This window comes from Arvicola amphibius, chromosome 2 (assembly GCF_903992535.2).
Source record: "Arvicola amphibius chromosome 2, mArvAmp1.2, whole genome shotgun sequence".
NCBI classification, from domain to species: Eukaryota; Metazoa; Chordata; class Mammalia; order Rodentia; family Cricetidae; genus Arvicola; species Arvicola amphibius.
Genome location: NC_052048.2, coordinates 81,691,673 through 81,700,662, shown reverse-complemented (window position 1 = coordinate 81,700,662; position 8,990 = coordinate 81,691,673). Strand labels below are relative to the sequence as shown.

General features: G+C 41.0%; 1 pseudogene; it reads left to right on the top strand.

Annotated features, from left to right (window-relative positions):
• The first annotated feature begins 889 nt into the window (after window positions 1-889).
• Window positions 890-8,637, top strand: LOC119807261 (annotated as a pseudogene).
• The last annotated feature ends 353 nt before the right edge of the window (window positions 8,638-8,990 follow it).

Sequence of the window (8,990 nt, the reverse complement as noted above, 5' to 3'; positions counted from 1 at the left end):
ACCAGGAACTTCAACAATAGTTAAATGCCATTGAAACATGGCTATTCAGGGGTCAGAAAAAGATTCCATACTGGCTCTCTGTTTGTTCCACTTTTCCTGGTTCTCTTCGTCTCTGAACACTTTCAGGTTATTTACCTATCCCACCTCTTTCTGTTGTGGGAGCTTGTTTTACTTGGTGTGGTAGTAGTGGCCCAAGGCCTTAGAGCACTCACTTTTAACTTTCCACTTGCAGGTTGCAAGCCACTATCACGCCACCAGAAGCCAGGGCTTGCACCTTCCCTTCTGACATCTGTGCTGTTTTCCTCCATGTCTATGTTCCCTACCAACATCACTACTTCCTTACTAGTCAATTACCTTTCCCAAGCTTTACACAGTACTAGCAGACTGTGTATTCCCGCGCAGTGGGCAGTTGTGATGCCCCTCGTTTTTAGGACCTCCTTCTTGTGTGGTATCATGTTCACACATCAAGGAGTACTGCCCATAGCATTTCCTGGCCAGCAGATCTGTCAACAATTCTCTCAACGTGTACACCTTTAAAACAAAAATTTATGTCTCTATTGCATTTTTTAAAGATGTATTTTATTTGGGGAGGTTGTTTTAATTTTTATTGTTTTATTTTATTTAAATATTTTCATAGGACATATTTTGATCATGGTTTCCCCTCCCCCAATTCCTCCCAGATCCTCCTAACCTCTCTAAGTACTCCAACTTCATGCTCTCTCGCTCGCTCGCTCTCTCTCTCTGTGTGTGTCCTCATCTCTCTCTCTCTCTCTCTCTCTCTCTCTCTCTCTCTCTCTCACACACACACACACACACACACACACACACATTCAGAGAGAGAGAGAGAGAGAATAAACAAAAAACTAATAATACTATATATACCGTGAACATGCCTGGCGGGCAGAGAGGCCAGAAGTGGGCAGCAAATCCCACAGCACTGGAGTTACAGATGCTTGTGAGCCACAATGTGACTGCTGGGTTCAGAACCCAGGTCCTCTGCAAGAACAGCAAGTGCTCTTTTGTTGTTGTTTTTGCTGCTGCCACTGCTGTTGCTCTTTGTTTTTGTTTTTTGTTTGTGTGTGTGTGTGTGTGTGTGTGTGTGTGTGTTTTGACAGAGTCTCACTATGTAGATCTGAATAATCTAAAACTCATTGAGTAGACCTGGGTAGTAGCCTCAAGCTCAGAAAGACCCATCTGTTTTCTGTGTGTTAGTATTAGAGGATTGCACCTCCAAATCAAGCAGCGAGTGCCCTTAACGAATGATTCCTCTCTCTAGCCACCATTCCAACCTACTTTCTTCAATTTTGGAGAGACATTTTTACTAGGTATAGAAGTCTAATTCTGTTCTCTTTTTACCTACATTATTGATGCTACCTTGTTGCAGTCTTACATGTATTGGGTTTTGAAAAGAATAAGTCACCATTTTTGTTGTTGTTCTGGCTGATTTTCAAGTTTTCTTCTTATCATTGCTTTTGAGCAACTTGACTATGGTGTGCCTTAGTGTTGTTTTCTTCATGCTTGTTATGACTATGGATTGTTGAGCTTCTTAGGGCTGTCAAAGGGTTTCCATAAAATGGAGAAAATCCAGTCACTGTTATTAGATTTTTTTTCTTCACGCTTTTCTTCAAGGACTTAAATTACAAGGATGATAGGTTTTCTGCCACAATTAACTGATCTTACAAGCACTCTTTTCCTTGAAGTGTGTTCATATGTCATTTTAGACAGTTTTTTGTCTCCAGTTCACTATTTTCTTTGGCTGAGTTTAGTCTGCCATTATCTCCCACAGTGCACATTTTATTCCAAACCTTATAGTTTTCTTCTACAGAAATATGAGGTCTTTCAGGACTGGTGAGAGGGCTGTAATGGCATTTGTCATCAAGTCTGATGGCCTGAGCTCAATCCCCTGAGCCCAAATGATGGAAAGAGAGCTGAATTTTGAAAGTTGGCTGACATCCAAATATGCTCACCCACACGCATACTTCCATCCTTACACTGAACAGTAAATAAACTTCCTTCTCCAGAGCCTAGCCCAGACCCATCCTATGTGCCATAAGCCACAGGTCCTTGTTCACAGCATCCAACTTCTCCACCCAGCCAGACATCCCACTTCCTTATCCTGGATCCCATCCAGTTAGTAACCCTAACCTCCCATCTATACCTGTTCTCCAACCCACCATATCTATCCCAGGTCCTACATCCAGTGCAGTAGCTTAGTCAGGCCTCCATTGCCTGGATCCCAACTCATCTCAAAGCTTCTGCCAGGATCCTCTGTACCTACATTCTATCCAACCAGCCCCTCCCATGCTACATCAAAACTTGCCACTCAACCAGATCTACCCCCACACTCTAGACTTGAACCAGGAGGCACGTCTTGTACAGTTCTGTCCTCTCTGCCTATCTGACTTCATCCCACCCAAGCCATTTCCAACCTCTAGGCCCAATAAATCTCCACATCCTCTCTTATCCCCCAAGCTCAGTTCAATCAATATTAGACTCAAGTTCAGTCAATATCAGACTCAGAACAAAATAACACACACCCAGACCTTATTTAAAAAATATCAACAATATGAAGTACCTAGTCAGTATCTTATCTCCAAAATCTTCCAGTCTTGTAGAGTATTTGAAAATTATCTAGATGAATCCCAGGACACAGACATTAAAAGAGGAATCATAAACATAATTGACAGCAAACAAATCTCTAGTAAATGCACAAACTCATGGATATTAAACAATTCATTACTGAGTGATGACTGGGTAAGAGAAGAAATCAAAAAAGAAATAAAAAATTTCCTGAAGCCAAATAAAAATGAAAGCACAACAAAATAAGGTCTCTGGTACCCACTGAAAGCAGTCTTCTTAGGGAAATCTATAGCTCTAATTGCCTGCGTTAAACAACCAGAAAGAAAACAAATAAATGGCCAAATGATACAATTGGAAAATTTGGGAAATCAAGAACAATCAAAATCTAAATCTAATTGAAGGCCAGAAATAATAAAAAATTAGATCAGAAATTAATAGAATAGAAACAATGAAAACAATACAAAGAATTGATTAATGCAAGAGCTGCTTTTTCTGAGATGATAAACACAACTGACAGACCCTTGGACCAACCAACCAAAAGTAAAAGAGGACCCAAATTATTAAGAGAGAAACTGCAACAAACACTGAATAAATGCAGAATAATATAAGGAAATACTTTTAAAACCTGTACTCCATTAAAATGGAAAACCTAAAAGAAATAGATGAATTCAGGCAAACCACCAAACTTAAGCAAAAATGTCAGCAACCTTGAGAGACTCATAGCATATGAGATTGAAGTAGTGATAGAAATCCTTCCAGCTAAGACCAGTTCAGGGCCAGATGGATTCACGGGAGAATTTTACCAGCCTTTCAAAGCAAAGCTATCCTTCTCCTTAAACTACTCAGAATGAGGAGGAGGTACAAAATGAAGAAGAAGCAATCCCCTACTCCTTTCTTGGAGCCAGGATCAGTCCAATAGCAACTGCCAGTGAAAGACCCAGCAAAAGGAGGAAAACTACAGCCAAATATGCCTAGTGGGCACAGAATCAAAAATGCTTAACAAAATAATTTAAACAGAATACAGACATACATTAAAGAAGATTATCCACATGACCAAGTTGTCTTTATCCCTAAAATGTAGGGATGGTTCAAAACATGCAAGTCAATAAACATAATAAACTGTATAAATGTACTTAAATACAAAAATCACATAATCACCTCAACAAATGCAGAAAAGTTCTCTGACAAAATCTAGCATGCCTTCATGATAAGAAGTTCTAGCTATATGAGTAGAGTGATAAGAGCTATATATGAGAAACTCACAACCAACATCATCCTAAATGAAGGAAAGTTTTTAGCAATACTACTGAAGTCAGGGAGAAGATAATTTCCACACTGTTTCAACAGTGTGTACTCAAAGTAGTAACTGGAGGGATGAAGCAAGAGATGGAAATTAAAGGGATAGATATAGGGAAAGAAGTCTAACTATCCCTGTTTGCAGATGACATCATACTATACATTATAGGTCCTAAAAATTCTACCAGAAAATTTCTAGGAATAATAAACAAATTCAGCCAGGTGGCAAAACACAGACTCAACTTGCACAAATTGTAGCTTTTCTATACACCAACAATAAACCCACAGAAGAAATCATGGACACATTTCCATTCACAACAGCCTCAATAACAACAACAATAATAATTAATAATAATAATTATTACTATTATCTAGGAATAGACTTACGCAAGAAAGTGAAGGACTCCTACAATGAAAACTTTAGTCCTCAGAAGGAAGCAATAAAGACACTAGAAAATGGCTGTCTTAATTTCTATTCTACTTTCTATTTCCGTGAAGAGACACCATGACCAAGGCAACTCTTATTATTAAAAAAGTTGGTAGCCTGCTTACAATTTCAGAGGATGAGTTTATGATCATCACGGTGGGAAGCAAGCCAGCATGGCATTGGAAGAATAACTGATAGCTGTACATCCTAATTTTCAGGCAAAAGAGAGAAAGAAACTGGGCTTGGCATTGGGCTTTTGAAACTCAGAGCTGATTGGCACTGGACAATCAACTGGTATGTTCTTCTATGGGGAAAGTCTCCTCTCACGTTCCTTGGCTTTCTTTATGTATTTTGCTTCTAGCATAACTGTTTCACAGGTTTTGTGTTTTTTTTTTAACTCAGCACAAAGCATGGCATGGTGGCACAGGACCACAATTCCAGCACTGGGGAGGCAGAGGCAGAAATATGACTTCCTGGAAATCCCAAATCCGGTGGGTTTACATAGTAAGTACGAGACAGTGTGAGATCTATGAAATGAGAATTTACGTATTTGCTGTTTGTTTGCTGAAAGGAAGAAGTGGGGGAAAGAACATGCACCACAGCATATATGTGGAGACCCAAGGACTGCTTGAGGGAATCCACTCCCTCACCATGTGCGTCCTGGGGATGAAACTTTGGTCCTGAGGCTTGGCAGCAGATGCCTTTGTCTTTAACTCTGCAACTTACCATGTAAACTTTAATACTTTTCTACTTTCTTTAATAGAAATATGTTCTGAGACTAGCTCTTATTTCTTTTAGAACACAAAGATGCTATTGTTTTAGAGCCAGCTGTGGTGACACACACCCTTAGTCCCAGCACTCAGGAGGCAGAAGCAGTTGGATCTCTTAAGTCTGAGGCCAGCTTGGTTTACAAAGCGACTTCTAGGATTGCCAGGGCTACCAAGGAAACCGTGTCTCGGAAAAAAACGTTATTACTTTGCAGAATTTGTGATTCTCAGCTTCAAGCCATAGAAAGTGATTTTGATTAACCTTAGAAGAAGTTTATCCACAAGATAATAGGCCTAAAGAGGCTGGAGTCAGGCTTTTAAATCAGGGAACAAGGCAGCTAGAGGCAGTGGCACACACCTGTCACTTAAGCAACGGGATCATGGATAAAGGAGGACCAGGAGCTCAGAGTCATTCTCAGCTATGTAAACATCTCTAGAGATGACCGACCTACAAAAGACCCTGTCTCAAAGAAAGCAAACTCTGTTGCTGACAGCTTGCCTCACTGCATGCACTAGATGAGACCAGTGTTTCCCAAACACTGGCTCCTTATCTCACTCAGGCCCAGACCAAGGATGCAAAACTTGGTGTGGCTATCTGAAACTTGGTGATGCTGTAGCCTCAATAGTGGGACCAGAGGGGAAAGCACTGATTACGAACAGACCTGGAGAATTCCCAAACTAAGAAAAGATGGTGCGAGCCTGGGGCTGACACACCACCGCTACTGATGTAGAATATTCCACGGCATGGAGTGCTTAGAGAGAACCCGTAATGCAGCAAATGCAGTGGGAATCAGGAGATGTGCCATTCTGGCTAATTGATGCTGCAATTCCTGAACTTGGAAAACATTCTAAACCTGTGACAAATGTTCTTATTGCTACAATTTCTGCAAAGGGAGATGGAGAAACATCAACACCATTTCTGACACGGTGAAAAAGTTTGGAAAGAACGGTGTCATCACAATGAAAGATGGCAAAGCACTGAATAATAACTTAGAAATTATTATTGCAGTTTTATAGAGTATGTTTTGGTCATATTTTATGGCTGTGAAGAAACACTACAATCATGGCAACTCATAAAGAAAAGCATTTAACTGGGATTTGCTTAGAGTTTCAGAGGTTTAGTCCATTATCATCATGGAAGGGAGCAGGGTGGCATGCAGACAGACATGGTGCTGAAGAAGTAGCTAAGAGATCTACATCCAGATCCACAAGCAGCAGGATAAAAAAAATATATATTAGGGCTGGCTTGGGGTTTTGAAACCTCAAAGCCCACCTCCTGTGGTACACTTCCTCCAGCAAGCCCACACCTTCCCAACAAGGCCACACCTCTTATTTCTTCTCAAGTAATGCAGCCCCCTGATGACTAAGTATCAAATGTATGAACTCTGTGGGGGTCATTTTTATGCAAAGCACCACAGTAGACCTATTTCCCCATATTTACTAACACATTAAAATGTCAAAAATATGAATCCCAAGATCTTATCTTCAGCTGAGTGGAAAGAAGATTTCTAATGTTCTGTCCATTGTACCTTCTCTAGAAATTGCAAGTACTCACTGGAAGACCTTGGTCATAATCACTGAAGATACTGGTGGGAAAACATTAGTACACTGATTTTAAACATGGAAGAACTCAAACATCAGGGTTTGAGGACAATAGAAAGAATTAGCTTAAAGATATGTCTATTGCTACTGGTGGTGCAGTATTTGGAGAAGAAGTACTGAACCTAAATCTTGAAGACTTTCAAGACTTAGCGAAAGTCCCAGAGGTCATTGTCACCAAAGACGGCACCATGCTTTTGAAAGGAAGTTGAAAACTGTATTGAAGAAATCACTGAGCATTGACACCACAACTAGTGAATATGAGAAGGAAAAGCCAAATGAATGGCTGGAACATCTCTGCTGAAGACTGAAGGGACGAGTGGTGTTGACGTGAATGAGAAGGAAGAGTTACAGATGCCCTCAATGCTATGTTAGCAGCTATTGCATAAGGCATTGTTCTAGAGGGGGCTGCTCTCTGCTTTGATGCATCTCAGTCTTTTTTCTTTTTGGTTTTTCATCCCAACCTTATACTCATTAAAGCCTGCTAATGAAGACCAGAAAGTTGATGTACAAATTATTCAAAGAGCACTGAAAATTCCCCAAATGTCTCTTGCAAAGAACTAGGTATTGAAGGATTTTTGAGAGTTAAGAAAATTCTGCAGATGCAAATGGATGGAAATAGAAAACACTTTACTGAGTGAGGTAATCCAGACCCAAAAAGAGGAATATGGTATGTATTCACTCATAAGTGGATTCTAGCCATAAATAAAGGACATAGAGCCTATAATTCGTGATCCTAGAGAAGCTAAATAAGAAGGTGAACCCAAAGAAAAACATATAGTTATCATCCTGCATATTGGAAATGGACAAAATTGCCAGGCAGGGGTTGGGAGCAGGGGGGTGGAGGTGAGGTGGGGATAAGGGGAGATGCGGGGAGAGAAGGGAGGAGAGGATGGGGAGAGCTTGAGGGAATGGGATGGTTGGGATGGAGGAGGGGTGGTTGGGGGAGCAGGGACGTATATATCTTAATTACGGGAGCCATTTTAGGGTTGGCAAGAGTCTGGACTCTAGACAGGTTCCCATGTCCACGGAGATGTCCCCAGTTTGTTTACTGGGCAGCAGAGGAAAGGGTACCTGAACTGGCCTTGTCCTATAGCCACACTGATGATTATCTTGCATATTACCATAGAACCTTCATCTCGTGATGGATGGAGATAGAGACAGAGACCCACAATGGAGCACTGGACTGAGCTCCCAAGGTCCTGATGAGGAGCAGAAGGAGGGAGAACATGAGCAAGAAAGTCAGGACCGTGAGGGGTGCGTTCACCCACTGAGACGGTGGGACAGATCTAACAGGAGATCACCAAGACCAGTTGGAATGGGACTGATGGAACATGTGATCAAATTGGACTCTTTGAATGTGGCTGACAGTGGAGGCTGACTGAGAAGCCAAGGACAATGGCAATGGGCTTTGATTCTACGGCATGGACGGGCTCTGTGTGAGCCTTGTTAGTTTGGATGCTTACCTTCCTGGACCTGGGGGGAGTTGGGAGGACCTTGGACTTCCCATAGTGTAGGGAACCCTGACTGCTCTTCGGCCTGGAGAGGGAGGGGATGGGGGTATGGGTGGAGGGGAGGGGAGGGAAGTGGGAGGACGGGAGGAGATGAAAATTTTTAATAAAAATAAATGAAAATTCTGCAGAGTTTCTCAGAATTGGTTGTGATGGCTATGCTTGGAAGTTTTGTGAACATAGTAGGAAAAAAATTCATTGATCTAACAAAGACTGTAAGAGCTGCTTTACTGGTTGCTGTGGGAAGGCCTTTCTGTTAACTATATCAGAACCTGTAATGACATAAATACCTAAAAATAAAAAAATAAAAATAAAAAAGGGACCTAGGATGGGCACAATGAGAGATGACATGTCTGAATTCTCAGAACTTTGCTCTGTCATTCCCTGTAACTGTGACAGGAAGCTTAAGGAAGCTCAAAGCAAGTTCCTCACCAATAACTTCAGAGAATTCAGTTGAAGAAAATGCCTGAAGGCATCTATCAGTTACTGGTTTCAGTTGACATTATATAATAGTTGACCGCTGTCACTGTCCATGTCTACAGAAAATTTATTTGGTGTTTTTTTTTTTAATAAATACATTTTGCATTCCTGATGCTAGGGAAAAGAGCCATACTCCAGGGTCCTACTTTCAACTTATAACACTGAAGCATCATTACCATGATCTTTTTACAGTCAGGATGTTAGTGCCTGCTGTCACCAGATGAGAAGTTCAAAAGCAGCTTTCTATGGAGAAGAACAATTGTGTACAAAGTAGAAAAGCACCCAATTATGTAACAAACTCTGTAAAGAATTTTTTGTTCAAAGTTTTCA